At 45.2% G+C, this 22,920-nt stretch overlaps 1 pseudogene; it reads right to left on the bottom strand.

Moving 5' to 3' along the window:
- The window catches only part of LOC143986656 (C3a anaphylatoxin chemotactic receptor pseudogene), a 146,192-nt pseudogene extending 134,296 nt beyond the window's left edge, over positions 1 to 11,896 (bottom strand).
- Positions 11,897 to 22,920: the final 11,024 nt, after the last annotated feature.

Raw genomic sequence — 22,920 nt, 5'->3', positions numbered from 1 at the left:
ACTGAGAACTTCTACACAGGGAGTTCAGCCCATTGAAGAAGAACCATTGTATCTCTTTGTTCTTTTCTTGACAGCCCACAGAGGAGGAAAGTCCTTCACTGATGTCTTCAGGCAACTTACATTGACTTCTATCACAGAAGTCTTCTGCAAGTTATAATAAATCCGGAATTCATAAACAAAAAAAAAATTCCGTACAGAATTCGGACGCATGGCAATTCGTATTTCGGATCCTCCCGAACATACGAATTTTGGGAAATTTGAGATTCGTACGAAACGAATCGCACATGTCTAGTCGTGCGAAGCTGTACCCCAAAAGAAAATGATCCCCCCCCACAAATATAGCTTTCTTTTGGTGGTATTTGACCAGGTTACCTCTGCTGGTTTTATGTATTTATACAAAAAAAATAAAGCCCAATAAGCGTATATTGATTGTTTTGCACAAACGTTATAGCGTCTACGAACTATGGGATAGCTACAGAGATAGATAGATATTTTTCCCTACACAGGAGAATCTGGTCAATGATCTCAAGGCAGCTGGAAAACAATTGAAAACACACTACGCCGTGAAGGACTGAAATCCTGCAGCGCCCACAAGGTCCCCCCGCTCAAGAAAGCCCATGTACAGGCCTGTTTGAAGCTTGCTAATGAACATCTGAGCGATTCAGAGGAGAAGTGAGGGAAAGCGTTGTGGTGAGACGAGACCAAAATCCAGCTCTTTGGCATCAACTCAACTTGCCGTGTTTAGAAGAGGAGCCCTATGACCCCAAGAACACCATCCCCACCGTCAAACATGGGAATGGAAACATTATACTTTGGGGGGGTTTTTCTGATAAGGGGACAGGACAACTTCACTGCATCAAAAGGGACGATGGACAGGGCCATGTATTGTCAAATCTTGGGTGAAAACTTCCTATCAGCCAGGGCATTGAAAATGGACCATGGATTCCAGCATGACAATGACCCAAAAACACACTACCATGGCAACAGAGGAGCGGCTCAAGAAGAAACATACTAAAGTCATGGAGTTGACTGGCCAGTCTCACCTGATCATTGCATGAACCAGGAAGTGCCGGTAAATGGCTTTCCTCGGTTCGCACTCACAGGGAGAGCCAATCGATGACTCTCCCTGTCAAAGGGGGGTCTGTGCTGGTAATCAATGTTATGATTATCAGCACAGCCCCAAATGTGCCAATCAGTGCCCAGCTGCCAGCAGTGCCCCTTCAATAAAGTCTCAGTGCCCATCATTAACACCCAACGCTGCCCGTCAGTGAAGGAGAAAACATTTTATGACAGAAACTAAGAAACTTTTTTTTTCAAAATTTTTAGTCTTTTTTTTTTAAATTTGTTTAGCAGAAAATAAAAACCCCCCAGAGGTGATCAAATACCACCAAAAGAAAGCTCTATTTGTGGGGAAAAAGGACGCAAGTTTCATATGGGTACAGTGTTGTATGACTGAGTAATTGTCATTCAAACTGTGAGAGCGCTGAAAGCTGAAAATTGGTGTGTACAGGAAGGGGGTGTAAGTGCCTGGTATTGAGGTGGGTAGCAGCGGGTAAAATAAGTATAGAACACCTCACCATTTTTCTAGGTAAATATACAGTATGTGACAAAAGTAAGTACACCCCTTAGTGACATTTCTTCTTCTTCTACAATGTAAAGTAGTGAGTGTACAGCTTGTATAACAGTGTACATTTCCTCTCCCCTCCAAATAACTCAACACACAGCCATTAATGTCTTTGTGCGCTGGTCCAAACCAATTGGTGGAGGGGGGATTATGGAGTGGGGGGAGGGGGGATTATGGTGTCGGAGGGGGGATTATGGTGTCGGAGGGGAGATTATGGAGTTGGGGGAGGGGAGATTATGGAGTGGGGGGAGGGGAGATTATGGAGTGGGGGGAAGGGAGATTATGGTGTCAGAGGGGAGATTATGGAGTTGGGGGAGGGGAGATTATGGAGTGGGGGGAGGGGAGATTATGATGTCAGAGGGGGGATTATGGAGTGGGGGGAGGGGAGATTATGGAGTGGGGGGAGGGGAGATTATGGTGTCAGAGGGGAGATTATGGAGTGGGGGGAGGGGAGATTATGGTGTCAGAGGGGGGATTGTGGTGGGGGGGTTGCTTTTCAGAGGTTGGACTTGGCCCCTTAGTTCCAGTGAAGGGAACTCTTAAGGCGTCAGCATACCAAGACATTTTGGACAATTTCATGCTCCCAACTTTGTGGGAACAGTTTGGGGACGGCCTCTTCCTGTTCCAACATGATTGCTCACCAGCGCACAAAGCAAGGTCCATAAAGACATGGATGAGCGAGTTTGGAGTGGAGGTACTTGACTGGCCTGCACAGAGTCCTGACCTCAACCCCATAGAACACCTTTAGGATGAATTAGATCGGAGACTGCGAGGTAGGCCTTCTCGTCCAACATCAGTGCCTGAACTCACAAAAATGCTTCTGGAAGAATGGTCAAACATTCCCATAGACACCCTCCTAAATCTTGTGGACGGCCTTCCCAGAAGAGGTGAACCTGTTATAGCTGCAATGGGCCAACTCAATATTGAACCCTCCGGACGAAGACTGGGCTGCCATTAGAAATGATGGGGCACTGGAAAGCTGACCTGACAGCCCCCACCTATCCACAGACAGCTTCTGTTCCACCACCTGCTGACCCAATGGGAAGTGCTGCCTGTACCCCCTATTGATGGTCCTGATAACTGGTGATCTGTAGTATTTACAGACTGGACCAGAGGGTGGCCTAGAGTATGGGTAGAATGGAGGGTGACCTTTAACTATGTGGGGTATCAGCAGATACTGGGGGGTGACTTGTAGCAAAGACATTGTTAGTAGGTTAGGCTTTACCTCCTAGCGGGGCAGCTGTTTAGTGCTGATCCTCAGAGCTTCCAATGGTGTGTTGGCCTTGGAGATGTTGATGGTGAGCGGTCTTCTCTGAGCCCCGGATTCTGCCTTGCAGGACACTCCTCTTCTCCATTACTCTGAGCTCTTCCCCCTTCACTGGCTGGACCCTTTTATTCCGTCCTTCCACCAACAACTATCTGTACCCGAAACAAGATGGAAGACAAAGAAAGAAGACAAACGTCAGCCAATCACATCCACATTGTAAGTAATAGAACCACCTGACATCAGGTGCCCCCATAAGAGTGCCCCTTACATCAGGTGCCCCATAACAGTGCCCCTTACATCAGGTGCCCTCCATGGCGTGGCTCCTCCCAACATCCACTGACTCCTCCCACTGTGTGACTCCTCCCACCATCCAGTGACTCCTCCCACCACCCACTGACTCCTCCCATCGTGTGACTCCACCCACCATTGTGTGACTCCTCCCACCATCCCCTGTCTCCTCCCACCATCCAGTGACTCCTCCCTCCATCGCATAGCTCCTCACACTATCCCGTAACGCCTCCCACCATCATGTGACTCCTCCCACCATCCACTGACTCCTCTCATCGCGTGGCTCCTCCCACCATCCACTGACTCCTCCCACCATCATGTGGCTCCTCCCACCACCCAGTGACTCCTCCCACCATCAACTGACTCCTCCCACTGCGTGACTCCTCCCACCACCCACTGACTGCTCTCATCGTTGTGTGACTCCTCCCACCATCCTGTGACTCCTCCCACCACCAACTGACTCCTCCCACATCCCGTGACTTCTCCCACGACTCCTTCCACCATTCACTGAATCCTCCCATCACATGGCTCCTCCCACCATCCCGTGACTCCTCTCACCATCCACTGACTCCTCCCACCACCAACTGACTCCTCCCACCACTGTGTGTCTTCTCCCACATCCCGTGACATCTTCCAGTGTGTGACTCCACCCACGACTCCTCCCACCATCCCGTGACTCCTCTCACCATCCACTGAATCCTCCCATCACGTGGCTCCTCCCACCATCCCGTGACTCCTCTCACCATCCACTGACCCCTCCTATCACGTAACTCCTCCCACCATCCCCTGACTCCTCCCAACATCGCGTGGCTCCTCGCAACATCGTGTGGCTCCTCACACAAACCTGTGGCTCCTCCCACCATCCACTGACTCCTCCCACCATCCCGTGACTCCTCCCACCATCCCCTGGTCCTCCCACCATCCCCTGTCTCCTCCTCCCATCGCGTGGCTCCTCACACAATCCTGTGGCTCCTCCCACCATACCGTGACTCCTCCCACCATCTCCTGTCTTCTCCCACCAACCTGTGACCCCTCCCACCGTCTCCTCCCACCAACCCGTGACCCCTCCCACCATCAATGGACTCCTCCCATCTTGTGGCCCCTCCCACCATTCACTGACTCCTCCCAATATCCCGTTACTCCTCCCACCATTACGTGGCTTCTCCTACCATCCCATGACTCCTCCCACCATCCCGTGACTCCCCCACTATCAACTGACTCCTCCCACCATCGTGTGGCTCCTCCCACGACTCCTCCCACCATTGAGGGACTCCTCCCACCATCCACTGACTCCCCCCACCCTCCTGTGACTCCTCCTCCCCGTGGTGTGACTCTCCCCACCCTCCCGTGACTCCTCCTCCCCGTGGTGTGACTCCCCCCAACCGTGGTGTGGCTCCTCCCCGTAGTATGGCTCCTCCCCCCGTAGTGTGACCCCCCCGCGGGGTGACCCCTCCCCAGCCGCGGGGTGACTCTCCCCAGCCGCGGGGTGACTCTCCCCAGCTGCAGGGTGACTCCCCCCAGCCGCGGTGTGGCTCCTCCCGCCGCGGTGTGACTCCTCCCCCCGTAGTGTGACTCCTCCCCCCGTGGTGTGACTCCTCCCCCTGCGGTGTGGCTCCTCCCGCTGCGGTGTGACTTCCCCCCCCGTGGTGTGACTCCTCCCCCCGTGGTGTGACTCCTCTATCAGGCATTACTAGATGGCAGACTGTGGGAGGAGTCTCAGCTGTCACATCATTTAGGAGCCTTTTCTTCCACCAATCGTCACTCAGTATTCCTCACAGAGCTGACAGCGGGAGGGAGGACTGTTGTGGATGGAGGGCGGGAGCTGCCCAAGGTTATCAAGCAAGTGATTGGTTGCTAGGACCGCCCTTCATCCAAGCAGCCAATCACTATCTTGCAGCTCCCACCCTCCATCCAGACTCCCCCACCCCCGCCTTCCTGCTGCAGCTTTCATGGCGGTCGCACTTTGAGTGACAATTACACGGTCATACAAAACTCTACACATTTTATTCACACAAATAGAACTTTCTCTTGGTGATAATTAATCACCGCTGGGCGGGGTTTTATCTTTTCTAAAATAATAAAAAAACAAAAAAAGACCGCCCCTTTTTATATATTTTATTTCCTTGTTTACATGGGATCAGCTGTGATTGGACACAGCCAATCACATGGGTGAAGAGCCTAAACTGGGCGTGGTCATATGACATGGCTCCGCTCCGCTGTCATTGGTCTATATGGCAGGTGGGAGGCGGTTAGTAATGTGGTGGGGGGTGGGGGAGGGCTGAGGACTGTGATGTGCAGTGGGGAAGGAGGAGCTCAGATCTGTGATATCGGGTAGCTCCGCCCATTCATTTTATTGGTCATCATTACCTGCGAGAAACAGAGAAAGGCGTCCCTGATTTTTACTTTTTTATGGCGCCGAGCCAGACGGCGCTGCGGTGATATGCGGTTTGGTTCACTCGAAATGCGCCCCGGATGCCGACATGACCTTCAGAGTTTTACTGACCCGTCCAATAATACCCCTATTCAATGTTATTGGACCATCCCACCACCTTGTGACTCCTCCTACTATCCTGCAACTCCTCCTCCTGTCATGTGACTATATCTTCTGTCTGACCTGTACCCTTCACAAGGGAATCGGGGGGCTTCAGTCACCAAAACTGCAGTGTTTATCCTCCATGACAAGTCACAGGAAGCCCCTCCACGGTTATCAGAGGACAGAATGACTGATAAAGGAAGGTCCGTAGACGTGGTGTATCTAGATAAAGGAAGGCCCGTAGACGTGGTGTATCTAGATAAAGGAAGGTCCGTAGACGTGGTGTATCTAGATAAAGGAAGGCCCGTAGATGTGGTGTATCTAGATAAAGGAAGGTCCGTAGACGTGGTGTATCTAGATAAAGGAAGGCCCGTAGACGTGGTGTATCTAGATAAAGGAAGGTCCGTAGACGTGGTGTATCTAGATAAAGGAAGGCCTGTAGACGTGGTGTATCTGGATAAAGGAAGGCCCGTAGACGTGGTGTATCTAGATAAAGGAAGGTTCGTAGACGTGGTGTATCTAGATAAAGGAAGGCCCGTAGATGTGGTGTATCTAGATAAAGGAAGGTTCGTAGACGTGGTGTATCTAGATAAAGGAAGGCCCGTAGATGTGGTGTATCTAGATAAAGGAAGGCCCGTAGACGTGGTGTATCTAGATAAAGGAAGGCCCGTAGATGTGGTGTATCTAGATAAAGGAAGGCCCGTAGACGTGGTGTATCTAGATAAAGGAAGGCCCGTAGACGTGGTGTATCTAGATAAAGGAAGGCCCGTAGACGTGGTGTATCTAGATAAAGGAAGGCCCGTAGACGTGGTGTATCTAGATAAAGGAAAGCCCGTAGATGTGGTGTATCTAGTGTGGCAGCACGCAGGTAAAGTCACCTGGTTGTATCCAGGATGGGAAATATGTATGCCCTAGATTCAGGCTTTACGCAGACTTGTACAACTAGAGGGGAAGAGTTAATGAGCCCAGCTGAAGTAAGTGGGCTCATTAAGACCTCTACAAAAAACCCCAGCATGCTTAGGGAGATGCTCCATCCTGGAACCAGTTTTGTGTTGTATAGACTGGGGAGTGTGACACTTGTTCTGTGCGGTGAGTTAACGCCTGTGTGGCAAACCTCTACAACAGAGACAGGGACTGGTGCTGCACAAGGCTGCACTCAGTTGTTAGATAGGGAATCTAAGTGTGTATTTAGAGGTCAAGCTGACCAGGATTTATTTTCATGTTTTATTTTTGTTTGGCTGTTATATGTTTCACTGCATGTAGCATAAATAAACTGCATCTTTTGTTTTTTTTGCACCTACAACGCTGTCTGCTGTGCCTAATTTTGTGTTGTGAACCCATCCATTCCAGCATTCATTGCTGTGCTCAACTACAATATTTGTGAGTGGTTGCAGTGTTGTGGCACCAGTGCCTAAGGCCCAATTTTTCAGCCCCTGTTTAACAGGGGCATGTAATTACAATTTTTGATGCAATACTTTGCAGCAGGGCTCATTCCTACGCTCCAACCAGAGTATCTGTAAGGGGTTGCAGAGTCGTGGCACCAGCACCAGTGCCTAAGGCCACATTTTTCAGCCCCTGTTTAACAGGGGCGTGTAATTACAATTTTTGATGCAATATTTTGCGGGAGGGTTCGTTGCTGCACTCAACTACAATATTTGTGAGTGGTTGCAGTGTTTTGGCACCAGTGCCTAAGGCCCAATTTTTCAGCCCCTGTTTAACAGGGGTGTGTAGATGCAATTCTTTGCAGCAGGGCTAATTCCTGCACTGTGAGGGGTTGCAGAGTCGTGGCACCAGTGCCTAAGGCCCAATTTTTCAGCCCCTGTTTAACAGGGGTGTGTAATTAAAATTTTTGATCCAATACTTTGCAGCAGGACTCATTGCTGCTCTCCAACTAGAGTTTCTGTGAGGTGTTGTAGTGTTGTGGCACCAGTGCCTAAGGCCCAATTTTTATGCTCCTGTTCAACAGGTACATGTAATTACAATTCTTGATATAATATTTCACAGCAGGGCCTGTTCCAGCACCCACCAAGAGTAACTGTGAGGACTTACAGTGTTATGGCACCAGCACCACCACCAAAGGCCCAATTTTTCTACCACTCTTCAACAATGGCATGTAATTACAATTCTTGATATAATAGTTCACAGCAGGGCATTCCAGCGCCCACCAAAAGTCACTTTGAGGGCTTACAGTGTTGTTGCAACACCAACACCTTAGGCCAACATTTCTGCAGAGCATATAGGGCAGGCCCCTACTTTCAAACATCCAACTTACAAATGTCTCCTACTTGCAAACGGAAGGAGACAACAGGAAGTGAGATGAAATCTACCCCTAGGAAGGGAAATTCTCTCCTGTAAGAGTTGATATGGGAGAAACGTGTCTCCTCTCCACTGATGCTTTATCCCAATCCTTGTTTTACTAAAAAACCCAAATTTTCAAAAAACATTTGTCATTGGGACAGAAAGTGAGGTGAAATCTTCTGAAGAGGCTCACAGACAGCAGAAAAATGTTACAGGGGTGATAAGCCTTCGCCATGTTTTCCAAAAACCTTGAAAATAGATTTTTTGACTGGCGCTACACTTTAAAAATGTACCAGTTCAAAATTACAAACAGATTCTTCTTAACAACAAACCTACACAGTCCCTGTCTTGTTTGAACCACCTGTATGCTGCTGTTCTGAGTATATAGTGCCTGGGGGCCCCACGCCTTTCCTTTTTTTAATTTGGGTATGGGGTTCCTCTTAATATCCACACAAGACCCAAAGGGGCTGGTAATGGGCTGGGGGGGGTACCCATGCCGTTTTTCTCAATGATTTTCATCCGTATTGCCGGGACCAGACATTACATTAAAAAACGCAAGCAGTTTTAAATGACTTTATTCCCTTTAGAAATGTCATTTTTTGCACACGTGGCACTTCACAGGCATACTATAGACACCCCCCAGGCACGATATTTAAATGATTATTTCACTTTTTTTCACTTTAAGCGTCATTAAATTCAGCCTTTTTTTAAACTTTTTTTTGCATTGATACATGTCCCCTGGGGCAGGAGTCGGGCCTCCAAACCCTTTTTAGGACAATAACTTGCATATTAGCCTTTTGATTTCGAACGTTCCCATAGACTTTAACGGGGTTCTAAAGTTTTAGGTCCTTTCGCAGGTTCTGTTGCGAACCAAACCGGGGGGGGGGTGTTCGGCTCATCCCTACTTGACACCTGTTTAATTAATAATTCAGCTCTCATGTAGTTGAATTTTTGCTAATTAGGATTTTGTTGGCTAATAATAAAAAGTATTTTTTTTAAAAAAATTAAGCAAAAAAGGAAAACATTTTATATATATATATATATATATATATATATATATATATATATATATATATATATATATATATATATATATAAATAAAAAGTAGCAATGAGAAAGGTGCTACACCAATCATTATAAATGTATCTTTTTTTGATGCCAATAACATAACTTTTAAATGTATTGTTTTTGTAATGTAACATTTTCATGTTCCCTCCACACCATTGGGACTGTGAAAGGCATGGACTTTTTCTTCTTGTTTAGCCAATGACGCAGATAAGTTGCACATGTAATGCAACAATAATGAGGGGCCCAACTCTTGTCCTGATCCCCTATTTTGCACGGCCATCATACTGCACTTTTGAGATGCTAATGTAACCTCACCACAAATGTAGTAGAAGTTATCTGCGTTGTTTACACAGTTTTGAGGCATTGTGACTTCTGAGGGAAAACATCACACAACTGTTCCTTGGAAATGTTAGGCAATGACACTTTCACAAGTCACCAGAAGTAACTGTATGATGCGTAGATCTACCCAAAACAAATGCACCTTGCAATAAAAAAAAGAATAAAATAGTTAGGTAATAATATTTAGTCTCAAAGTGAAGATAAATTTATATATTTCCATGTGGTACCATTTCCATTGATCTACCGTACTTTGTCGAGAAGTTACGAGACATCATGGTCATCAGACACCCCCCTCCCTTTTAGGCAAATATACTCGCCTGTGTATAAATCTTTATTGTGAAATATCTTGAAAACTTTAGCCAACCAGCACCTTTATCACCTGTTTTCTAATTCATCTAATCAAATAATGTAAGAATTAGCACATTTTATCTCGGAGGTCAATAATTTCTCAACATGTGTAGACCAAGACCAGTGTAGTTAATTAAAAATGTATATTGGGATAGGAGAAGGGTACAAAGTTCAGTAGTATTTTCAGGGCTCAAGTCCTGTGGGAACGCATGGGAACGGAGTTCCTGTACTTTTTCCCACAACAGGAACTCGATTCCCATTAGCAGCCGTGTCCTGCAAGACTTTGAAGTATGCGAGCTGTGTGGCAGGTGCTTCACCAGCAGCCGCCGACACAGCTCGCAATAGTAAGTGCCGCACATCTGACCATTCAGGGAGGAACATCAGTTTGGGGTGGTAAGCTGGGCACAATACGTGGCAAAGTTTAATGCCAGGAGGGAAGTTTATGTGGAAATATGTGAAGGGTTGGAATAGCAGCGAGTGTGTGTTGGAGCCCCTGCAGAGTTTGCAGCCCCCCAAGCTAACATACATCTCCTAAGCAGGAACACATCACTATCTCCCCAAGCATTCTGTCCAGATAATGTGCAGTTAATTTATGACCTTTCCGTTTAACCCTGTGTTATCCAAACTCTGTTCAATGAAAAGTGTAAACTCACCACATAAACACTCTATATACAAAATAACATTCCCCAATATAGATCAGAACATGATGTTCACATTTCCATGGAAGCACAATTGAATGAATGCTGATTATTCAGAGAATTACCGTATTTATTTATTTATTGAGGATTGTTTTTTTTTATGTACTAACAGTTAAGCTTCATACACACAATACAAAAATCGGATGAAAAATACCACTTTTGAAGCGTTCGTGCATATGAGCGTATCATTTTTTATTTTTTTTTTGGTGGGCGAGTGGATCTTGGGTGGGAGTTCCCACACTTTTTTCCCCAGGACTTGACCCCTGAGTATTTTGAGGACACCTATCCTTCTCCTAGAGATATTGAGCACAGTCCAAGCAAATAATGGACTGAACGTGGCCGGGACACCATGAACAATGTCTATGGGGTAGTAGCAGCACACTCACTGATGTCCTTGGATAGTTGGATTCCTCCTTCCAATATCTTCCAGACACAACTCCAGTGAATTCTCTAGACCAGATCCCCAAAATGAAGTCTTTCAGTCATCTCAAGCAAAGCTCAGTAGAATAGACCCCCCAGCTAGTAAAGCTGGGACCTTGATGAGCAGTAGGAAAGGACAACTGGACTACCCAGAAGGGCAGATAAGATCCTAAAGGGATAGGACCCCAAAATAGAACCAATGTGTTGTCAGCAGAGGTGCCCATTAAATAAAAACACCTGATGATCACACATTGGTTCCATTTTGCATGGTTATAGTACAATCCCTTCACTTCTAATGGCTGTTTGGAATAAAAAAAAATAACCTTGTCATCTGCCTCTGACTTCCTATATCTGGGCTCCAACTTTTATTTGTTTTGTTGTATTCCAGAATAGGGAAAACTTATCCTGGTGGATTCATAACTATGTGACGAGTCTAAAAGACCTTGTTGTATGACTGCGTAGAGCTCTCACACTCCAATGCTGCGTACACACGATCGCACATTCCGACTGTCCCTAATATACATCTTTGTGTCTCTCCTGCACCCACTCTCATACTCTCTACACTCCTTTCCTGCACTAAATATCCATGGTCATAGCCACCACAGCCCTCTCCAACACCCACTTTTCATTACATGCCCCAAATTCCTCTTTTGCATCCACCCTCTTTGTCATACCCTCCACACTCCTCTCCTGTACATACTCTGCATTGTCATACCCTCCATACTCCTCTCCTGTACATACTCTCCATTGTCATACCCGCCAGGGTCCTCTCACCTTTCATACTTTTATGTCATCTTCTTATATCTCTTGCCTCTTCTTCTCTTTGCCTGTCTACCTTTATATCTAACCCCATTTATTCTCCTTTTGTTTTCCTCATTCTCCTTCCTCCTCTTTCCCATTTCAATTTCACTTTCTTCCTCTCACTCTTCCATCTCCCATCCGTGGTGGGAGGACTTCTCCATGGCCGGTCTTACCTCTACTAGTCTGCAGCAGATAGAGAGAAGAACCTTCCACCTCCTCGGAATATTTCAGAGTAACAAATGATTAAAATGTATTCTGACCTTAACTTACACAACTATTATGGTGACTTCCTTCCTGCTGGTTTTTTGAGAAATAGTTTTTTAAGCAGGTAAGAAGCCGTCCCCAAACTAAAATGCCATCAGTGGGTATTTGTCCTTTCAAGTTGTCTTTATTTTTGTTTTTTTTATCCCCGCTAGGGACGAGCCGAACCACCCCCCCGCCCCCCCCCCCCGGTTTGGTTTGTATCTAAAACATGTGAACGGACTGAAAGTTTGCGTACTTTCGAACACCGTTAAAGTCTATGGGACTCGAACATGAGAAATCAAAAGTGCACATTTTACAGGCTAATATGCAAGTTATTGTAGTAAAAAGTGTTTGGGGACCCGGGTCCTGCCCCAGGGGACATGCATCATTGCAAATAAAAGTTTTAAGAACTGACATTTTTTCAGGAGCAATGATGCTTAAATTAAAAAAAAAAAGTGAAATATTCCTTTTAATATTGTACATGGGGGTGTCTATAGTATGCTTGTAAAGTGGCGCATGTTTCCTGTGTTTAGAACAGTCCCTGCAAAAAATGACATTTCTAAAGGAATAAAAGTCTTTTAAAACTGCTTGCGGCTGTAATGTAATGTCGGTCCTGGCAATATGGATGAAAATCATTGAGAAAGACGGCATGGGTAACCCCCAGCCCATTACCAGCTCCTTTGGGTCTTGTATGGATATTAAAGGGAACCCCGCACCCAAATTAAAAAAAGAAAAGGCGTGGGGCCACCAGGTCCTATATACTCTGAACAGCAGTATAACGGCAGTCCCAAGAAAGACAGGGACTGTAGGTTTTTTTCTTAAGTTGAATCTGTTTGTAATTTGGAACAGGTACATTTTATAAGTGTAGCACCAGCTAAAAAATCTATTTTAAGCTTTTTGGAAAACATAGGGAAGGGTTATCACCCCTGCAACATTTGTTTTGCTGTCCGTGTCCCTCTTCATAAGATTTCACCTCACTTTCTGTCCCAATGACAATTGGATTTTGAATATTTGGGGTTTTTAGGGAAACAAGGATTGGTGATAAAGCATTAGTGGAGGAGACACCTTTTTCCCATATTAACTCTTACAGGAGAGAATTTCCCTTCCTAGGGGTAGATTTCATCTCACTTCCTGTTGTCTCCCTCCATTTGTAAGTAGGAGTCGTTTTCAGGTTGGATGTTTTAAAGTAAGGGCCTGCCCTATATGTTCTGCAGAAATTTGGGCCTAAGGTGTTGGTGGTACCAGAACACTGTGAGCCCTCATAGTTACTCTTGGTGGGGGCTAGAATGGGCTTTGCTGTGAAATATTATATCAAGAATTGTAATTACTTGCCCCTGTTTACCAGGGTCAGAAAAAGTAGGCCTTTGGTGGTGGTGTGGTGGTGTTGCAACAACACTGTAAGCCCTCACAGCTACATTTGGTGGGAGCAGGAATGGGCCATGCTGTAAAATATTGTATCAAAAATTGTAATTACACACCCCTGTTGAACAGGGACAGTCAAATTGGGTCTTAGGCAGTGGTGGTGGTGCCACAACACTGTAACCCCTCACAGATTCTGTTGTGGAGCGCAGGAACGAGCCCTGCTGTGAAATATTGGATCAAAAATTTTAATTACACGTCCCTGTTAAACAGGGGCAGAAAAATTGGGCTTTAGGCAGTGGTGCTGGTGTCACAGCACTGCAAACCCTCACAGATACTTTAGTTGAGTGCAGGAACGTGCCCTGCTGAGAAATATTAAAGCAAAAAATTGTGATAACGCCCCACCTGTTAAAAAGGGGCAGAAAAATTGGGCCTTAGGCGGCGGTGGCGGTGGTGCCAAAACACTGCAACCCCTCACAGATACTCTAGTTGAGTACAGGAACGAGCCCTGCTACAAAATATTACAGCAAAAATTGTAATTACATGCTCTTATTAAACAGGGGGAGAACAATTGGGCTTTAGGAACTGGTGTTGGTGCCACAACACTGCAACCCCTCACAGATACTCTAGTTGAGCACATGAATGAGCCCTGCTGCAAAATATTACAGCAAAAATTGTAATTACACGCTCCTGTTAAACAGGGGCAGAAAAATTGGGCTTTAGGCACTGGTGGTGGTGCCAAAAATGTTCTTAGAAGCTATCAACATGAACATTAAGGAGGAATAGGATAGTCACTCAGCATAACAGGATAGTCACTCAGCATCAGCATAGTCAGTCTTCAAAGGATCTCACATTCATTAAAAAAAATCGGTTACATCAGCATCAGGTGCTTCATAGCTGGTGATCCAAGACTGATTCATTTTTATGAAGGTGAGCCGATCAACCGAGTCTGTGGACAGGCACACTCTATGATCCATTAAAAAGCCTCCAGTAGCACTGTATGTGCGTTCAGATAGAACACAGGATGCAGGACAGGCCAGTAGCTCAAGTGCATACTGTGCAAGCTCTGGCTAGTGATCCGTCCTCAAGACCCAGTAACCCAGTGGATTTTTGGTTGGAAAGGTCTCCAAATCTGATCTTGCCCCAAGGTATTCCTGCAAAATGTAAATCAGATGCTGGCGATGGTTGTTAGAACTGATCAGACTTTGCGACTAAAAAATTGTCTGAACGCATCAGTCAGACAGCCACCTTCTCCATCGCCCCTTCTGTGACTGACCGAAGTCTCAGCAACACGTTCTCCAGGAGGACCAGGAAATTGAAACCTCCCAGGCTCTGGAAACGCATTGCACAAACCTTTCTGCAAGGCCTCCCGAATCGATGTTTCATCCTCTGCTCCCTCTGCAAAGGCTGGATAAATGCTGCAACCTTACCCTTGTAACGTGGATCAAGAAGGGTTGCCAGCCAGTACTGATCCCTCTCCTTGATACTACGAATCCAAGAGTCCTTTTGCAGGCTTTGCAGGATCAGAGAGGCCATACAGCATAGGTTTGCTGAGGCATTCGGTCCGGAGTCCTCTGGGGCACTAAGGACGAAATGATCAGCAGCCACATACAAGTCCATGGGTTTTTGGGGACTGAAAACAATCCCTTGAAGACTGCTGCTGATGCTGAGTGCCAGGCTCCACCTCCATGCTGACACAACCATCCTCCTCTTCCACCTCCTCCTCCTCCTCTTTCAGTGTGATAGGCGGGCCTGCAGGGATATTGTTTGGATAAAGGGGCCTTGAGAGGTATGGAAGTCCTCCTCTTCCTCCCTCTGTTCTGCCTCAAATGCCCTGTCCTTTATTCCACGCAACATGTGCTCCAACAGGAAGACAAGAGGGACAGTATCACTGATGTATGCACTGTCACTGCTCACCATCCTCGTGGCCTCCTCAAATGGTAACAGGACAGTGCATGCATCCTTGATCATTAGCCACTGGCATGGTGAGAAAAAGCCAAGCTCACCTGACCCTGTCCTTGTGCCATATTTGCACAGGTACTCATTGGTGACCCTCTTCTGCTTGTGCAGCCACTGCAGCATTGCCAACGTTGAGTTTCACCTGGTGGGCATGTCACAGATGAGGCGGTTCTTGGGCAGATTGCATTCCTTTTGAAGGTCAGCCAGCCGAGCACTGGCATTATATGACCGGCGGAAATGCCCACAGACTTTCCTGGCCTGCCTCTGGAGATCCTTTAAGCCATGTACCTGCACAAGATCCGCTGCACCACCAAATTAAGGACGTGAGTTAAACAGGGAACATGGGTCAAGTGTCCCTGTTGGAGGGCGGAGAGGAGGTTGATGCTATTGTCACAAACCACCATTCCTGCCTGAAGCTGGCATGGCATCAACCAACTCTCAACCTGCCCCTGCAGAACTGCCAGAATCTCTGCCTCAGTGTGGCTCCTGTCCACTAAGCAGACCAACTGAAGCACCATGTGGCATTTTTTTTCGTAGCCCCTAGAACGTCTACGGAGCCCCACTGCTTCCGAGGTCAAATCTGCAAGAGGCCATAGAGAAAGAAGAAGAGGAGGGGGTGGAGGAGAGAGGTGTGGCAGAATCACCACTATCAGCATTTTGGAGGAGTGGTGGTGGAACAAGCTCTAACATTACTGCAACCTGTCCTGCATCCTTCCCAGCTGCCTTAATATGCACCTTGCCCCTGACCGCCATGTCCAACGAGTCCAAGACATTGCCTTTCACATGTTGGTAGAGAGCCGGAATGGCCTTCTGAAAAAAAATGGCATTTGGGAACCTGCCACTGAGGTACTGTACATTCCACAAATTCTTGAATGGGGGCAGAGTGTACCAGCTGAAAAATCAGCAGTTGGAGTGCTAGTAATTTAGCCCAACTTGCATTCAGCCGCTGAGCTTGTGGATGTCTGGGACTGAATTTCTTTCAATGGTTTAGCAACTGGGGTAGGGAAATTTGCCTGCTACAATCAAATGTTGGTGTACCGCTAGCAGATTTGCCGCAAGTGCTTTGGACACCTAATTCTACACCTTCATTCCTCTCAATGCAGGTCTCTGAGAGGACTAAAGGTGTAGTGGGGTTAGAGATCCCAGCTGATGAGGAGCAAGGAGAGGTCCGCCTTGTTCTTTGGTGTGAGTCTTTTAAGTACTGTTGCCAACAGACTGCATGGGAGCCGCGACATATGTCTGGTTAAGCATGTGGTGCCCAAGCGGCTGCTGTTTTGGCCATGCTTGATATGCTTCAGACATATGTTGCAAACAGCAACGGTGTGATCTGCTGCACACATCTCAAAAAAGGCCCACACCAAAGATAGTTTGAAAAAAAGCATGGAGTCAGCAGTGCCCTGCACTTGCAGACCTCTGCAGTGTGATGCAGTCAGTTGGCTGTCCTTAAGCTGGCCCCTGGAGGGCATCCTGCCTTGTTGGAGATGTGCCTCCTCCTCCTCCTCCTTCTCCTCCTCCTCCTCTCTTCTATCAGGCACCCATGTAGAGTCAGTGACCTCATCATCCCCTCCCTCCTCGCCACTGGAGCAAACCTGGCAGTATGCTGCAACTAGGGGAACATGACTGCCAGTTTCTTGTCCTTCTTGGGCACACACTATCTCTGGGCTCATGTTACTGCCTTCATCATCAACCTGGGTACCATCATTGGGGCCTTCAAAAGGATGTGCATCCTCCTGCAGCATGTACCTGACACTGTGGTCGAACGTCAGGACATGATGGTGGGGCTAGGGAAGGAGAGACAGATGCCATTGAGGCTATCAAATAGGCTGCTTTGGCAGCTACACTGGCAGCCAAACTTTTCTTAGCCTGGGTAACAGAGGATGAGAAGGACGAGGACGGCTTTGTGATCCACTCTACCAACTCTTCTGCATGTTGTAGCTTAACACAGCCAGCTGTAGAAAAAAAGGACAAGCGTGCCCCACGGCCACATGCTGAGGATGCACCATGTCCATGACCAGCACTATTGGCTGTAGACACAGAATCTGCTTGCCCTCTTTTAGTGGCCTGTAAGCATCTGCCTTTATTTGTTGGCCTTGCATACATGCTGTAAAATTGGATAAGCAAAACACAGACTGAAGTTTACTAGAAAAATTTCACCAGGAATGGCCTGCAGTCACGTATAGGCTTGGCTAGACTAGAATGCAGTGGATATATATTTAGGGGACTGTATATATATATATACAGCTAACTGAATCAACTGCCTGCCTGAAGTATATTAGAAACAGTACACCGGGAACGGTCTGCAGTCAGATCTAGCTAACTGAATAAACTGCCTTCTCAAAGTAAATGAAATGACACTCTCTCTTTCTCTCTCTCTCTCTCTCCACCAGCAATACAATACACAATATTAAACAAAAATCTGCAAGGTGGATGGATAAATCAATTCACCCGTAGAAAAAACAGCGCATAATACTCAATAGAAAAAAAGAAAATTATATGCAAATTGTGCTAGTGCAACCTATTGTTCTATGGAAAGAATATTTCTATCTTCCCAAATGTAGCCATACAATCACAATATTGTCCATGAACACTGTCCATATATCTAAATTGTACTGAGTACGTAGGATAGTTACAGGGAACAAGTTGAAACAGGATATCTATTTCAGTCCATCAACAGACCATAAAATTGAAGGCTAAAACTAAAACAAAATGTCCTGGTATAAATCAAGAGGAGTGTACGATGCAATCCTTCCTTAACATGAAAAAACAGTGATCCCGAATTTGCTGGGGTACAATCTCAAGACTGAAGTGACCCCCCCTTAGTAATGCTCTTACCAGATATGCCTGGTTACATAGGCTCTTCGAAAATAATCCTCATCCGCTCGATTTCATCCGGTTCATCTGTGCTAGGTAATACACGGTCGGATGTGCTTGGTTACACGGGCTCTCAGATGTTACTCATCAGCTGGATCCCATCCACTGCATACACGGTCGGATGTGCTTGGTTACACGGGCTCTCGGATTTTACTCATCGGCTGGATCCCATCCACTGCATAAGTGCCAGGTGATTCAAGATCTTTTTTTCTTTTTTTATAAGTGATCACATAATCTCTGTTCCCAGCTGCACAAGACCTGCCAGAGGCCTCTGGCAGGTCTTGTGCAGCTGGGAACAGAGATTATGTGATCACTTATAAAAAAAGAAAAAAAGATCTTGAATCACCTGGCACTTATGCAGTGGATGGGATCCAGCCGATGAGTAAAATCCGAGAGCCCGTGTAACCAAGCACATCCGACCGTGTATGCAGTGGATGGGATCCAGCTGATGAGTAACATCTGAGAGCCCGTGTAACCAAGCACATCCGACCGTGTATTACCTAGCACAGATGAACCGGATGAAATCGAGCGGATGAGGATTATTTTCGAAGAGCCTATGTAACCAGGCATATCTGGTAAGAGCATTACTAAGGGGGGGTCACTTCAGTCTTGAGATTGTACCCCAGCAAATTCGGGATCACTGTTTTTTCATGTTAAGGAAGGATTGCATCGTACACTCCTCTTGATTTATACCAGGACATTTTGTTTTAGTTTTAGCCTTCAATTTTATGGTCTGTTGATGGACTGAAATAGATATCCTGTTTCAACTTGTTCCCTGTAACTATCCTACGTACTCAGTACAATTTAGATATATGGACAGTGTTCATGGACAATATTGTGATTGTATGGCTACATTTGGGAAGATAGAAATATTCTTTCCATAGAACAATAGGTTGCACTAGCACAATTTGCATATAATTTTCTTTTTTTCTATTGAGTATTATGCGCTGTTTTTTCTACGGGTGAATTGATTTATCCATCCACCTTGCAGATTTTTGTTTAATGTTTTTTAGTGGTTTTATTGATTTAATACCTTTTAGAACAGCTGCTTAAAATTCCACAACTCCCAGGTAGAAAGCATATTCTTTAATGCTAAGCGCCTTTTATTTGCGTGGTTAACGGGCGGAGGTTATCCTAAGCAAAGGCACATATTTGTTCAATACAATACACAAGGCTGACGTGCAGGCGGCCTTATATAGTGTGGGGTATTTACTTAACCCCCTGAGCCATAATTGGCCAAAGGCACCCTGCCTTTAGCCATTTATGGCTCTCTTTGCTGACAGCGCTGTGATTGGCCAAAGCATGCTTGGCCAATCATCAGCCAGCAATGCACTGCGATGATGCAGTGCATTATGGGGCGTGACGCGCCACTCTAATTTTGCGTGAATGCCCCATAATGTTCGATCTTTGGCGAACGATCGAACAGCTGATGTTCGAGTCAACTCATGTTGGACTCAAACTCGAAGCTCATCCCTAGTCCTTACACATAGTTGTCTGGTTGTCCTGCCCAAATATTGTAGGCCACATGGACAAGTCAGCAGATATGTGACGCATTTACTTTGGCATGTTATCAGTTTATTTATCTTATATTCTTTTTTGATAACAAAGGATGTGAATGTGGTAGTTTTTCTGGGTCTTTCTCTGATTGTGCTTCACATTTTGCATCTCCCACATGTGTAGAACCCTTTATGGTCCAGAAAAGTTCCCAATCTTTTTGGAGGGCCAGGTACATTTTTCACCAATCTATCCCTCAGATTGGGAGCTCTTTGGTAGACAAACCCTGGCCTGGCTGGTAGGAGCTTGGCCAGAGGGTTGCCTTGGAGAAGAATAGGCCATTTGTTTAATATTATATTTCAAATTCCTTGTGTTGTCTGTGATAATCGGAAACAAATACCATACTGAATTAATTCTCTTGTTTTGGTTTATCCTTCAAAATCTCCCTCCTGTCCATTGCTTCCAATTGCTTTCCTACTTCTCTCACTATATTTTCTTTATATCCTTTTGCCACAAATCTCTCTGTCAACACCTCTGCCTTTTTTGTGTACTCCTTTGAATCCTTACAATTTCTGCAAATCCGCATGAGTTGGCCCTTGGGTATACCCCCTAGCCATCTGAGATGGTGGCAAGTATATGTGGGGATATACCCATTGTGTTCCGTATCTATAAAAAAGGTGTGTGTATATGGTTGGTCTGCTTGTCTATATACCACTAAATCCAGGAAGTTGTTGACTTGCTCAGAATTCCATCCTCCGGAAAAGGAGATATGATATTGATTATGGTTGATCTCCTCTAAGAACCCTTTCAAGACTTCCTCCGTTACCCTCCACAGGATAATTACATCATCGATATACCTTTTATATAATGCTATGCCTGGCCTAAATTTGTCATAGATCTATTCTTGTTCCCACTTACTTCAGAAAATGTTTGCCACACTAGGTGCATACTTTGCACCCATTGATATGCCTTTATGTTGGCGAAAGTACGATTTATCGTGCCAAAAGTAATTGCTCTTCATGGCCAGTTCTATGGCTTCGATAATAAATTTCTCTTGTGGACCTTCTAGTTCTGATGATCCGTTTAGGACCCATTCCATGGCCTCCAAGGCATCATCTTGTCTAATATTTGTGTAGAGGGAATCTACGTCTATACTGCATCTGGAATATGCAGTTCAGCTTTGGGCTCCAGTTCACAAAAAGGATATCGGGGAACTGGAGAAAGTGCAGAGAAGGGCAACCAAACTGATAAGAGGCATGGAGGAGCTCGGCTATGAGGAAAGATTAGAGGAACTGAATGTATTCTCTCTTGAGAACAGGAGATTAAGGGGGATATGATCAACACATAAAAATACATAAGGGGGGGGGATATGATCAACATGTATAAATACATAAGGGCGGATATGATCACCATGTATAAATACATAAGGGGGGATATGATCTCCATGTATAAATACATAAGGGGGGATATGATCTCCATGTATAAATACATAAGGGGGGATATGATCTCCATGTATAAATACATAAGTGGGGATATGATCTCCATCTATAAATACATAAGGGGGGATATGATCTCCATCTATAAATACATAAGGGGGATATGATCTCCATATATAAATACATAACAGATTAAATAATATACACTGATTTGGGTTATTTTCACCTAAGAAATGTAGCAGAATACAATACATATTATATAAGGAAATACATTTATGAAGAAAGATTATTTATTTGCAAAATTTTAAAACAGAAACAAAAAAAAACACAATGTTTTTTTCAAAATTTTTTGTCTTTTTTTTATTTATTTAGCAAAAAATAAAAACTTCAGCAGTGATTAAATATCACCAAAAGAAAGCTCTATTTATGTGAAGAAAGAAAAAGGATAAAAATATCATATGTGTACAGTGTTACATGACCGAGCAATTGTCAATCAAAATGTGACAGAGCTGAAATTTGGCCTGGGCAGGACGGGGGTGAAAGTTCCCGATATTGAAGGGGTTAAAAATGTGTTGGGGACTCTCTTTTATTGAGTTGTGTATTGGGGTGCTCACATGTACCCGCAGATCGAGGCTGCCGCCATTTTTGGGTTTTTTTTGGGGATTCGGTGCAGACACATCACCGGGAGTCTTCAGGTGTCTTGTAAAGGAGGTGTCTGGACTTCTGAGGTGTTGCTTCCTCTAGGTGAGCCTCCTCTCTGTTTGTGAATTGCTATATATCTCCCATAGTTGGGAACTCAGATAGTCCAGGGTATGGGACCACACTTACCAGAGGTGCCTTCATGCGGCAGTGCGGCTTCTACATGTACAGTATTTACAAACGTATGCAGCAAAATCCTCTGTTTTTAACCCGAGTTACTGAAATAGATCATTATTATTATATTATTATTATAATATTATTATCAGGGAATTTTTCTCACAGAATAGGTGCAGGTACTCCCAACTTCTGAGTCACCTCTTGTCTCCGCCCCCTACCCACCTCCGAGCAATGTCCCTTAGTTCCACCCGCTACCCGCCTCTCAGTACCGCCCCTTTTGGAGAATATGCAACCAAGTATTAACCACTTAAGGACCGAGCCTCTTTATGAGATTTGGTGTTTACAAGTTAAAAACATTTTATTTACTAGAAAATTACTTAGAACCCCCAAACGTTATATATATATTTTTTCGAACACCCTAGAGAATAAAATGGCGGTCGTTGCAATACTTTATGTCACACCGTATTTGCGCAGCGGTCTTGCAAGCGCACTTTTTTGGGGAAAAATACACTTTTCTAAAATTAAACATAAGAGAACAGTAAAGTTAGCCCAATTTTATATTGTGAAAGATAATGTTACTCCAAGTAAATTGATACCCAACATTTCACACTTCAAAATTGCGCCCCGCTCCTGGAATGGCGACAAAATTTTACCCTTAAAAGCTCTATAGGCGACGTTTAAAAAATTCTACAAGGTTGCATGTTTTGGTTACAGAGGAGGTCTAGGGTTAGAATTATTGCTCTCGCTCTAACGATCGCGGCGATACCTCACATTGTGTGGTTTAAACGCTGTTTTTTCTTATGCGGACGCTGCTCACTTATGCGTTCACTCCGCACGTGAGTTTGGCGGGATGGGCGCGTTTACATTTTTATTTTATTTTTTTCTTATTTATTTTTTATTTTTACACTGCTTTAAAAAAAAATGCTGTCACTTTTATTCCTATTACAAGGAATGTAATAGAAAAAAAATGAAAAAACATGACAGGACCTCTTAAATATGAGATCTGGGGGGTCAAAATGACCTCAGATCTCATATTTATACTAAAATGCAAAAAAAA

Source organism: Lithobates pipiens, unplaced genomic scaffold, assembly GCF_037356315.1.
Source record: "Lithobates pipiens isolate NorthernLeopardFrog02 unplaced genomic scaffold, aLitPip1_a1.2 Scaffold_175, whole genome shotgun sequence".
Lineage (NCBI taxonomy): Eukaryota > Metazoa > Chordata > Amphibia > Anura > Ranidae > Lithobates > Lithobates pipiens.
This window is presented reverse-complemented; position numbering and strand designations above follow the sequence as displayed.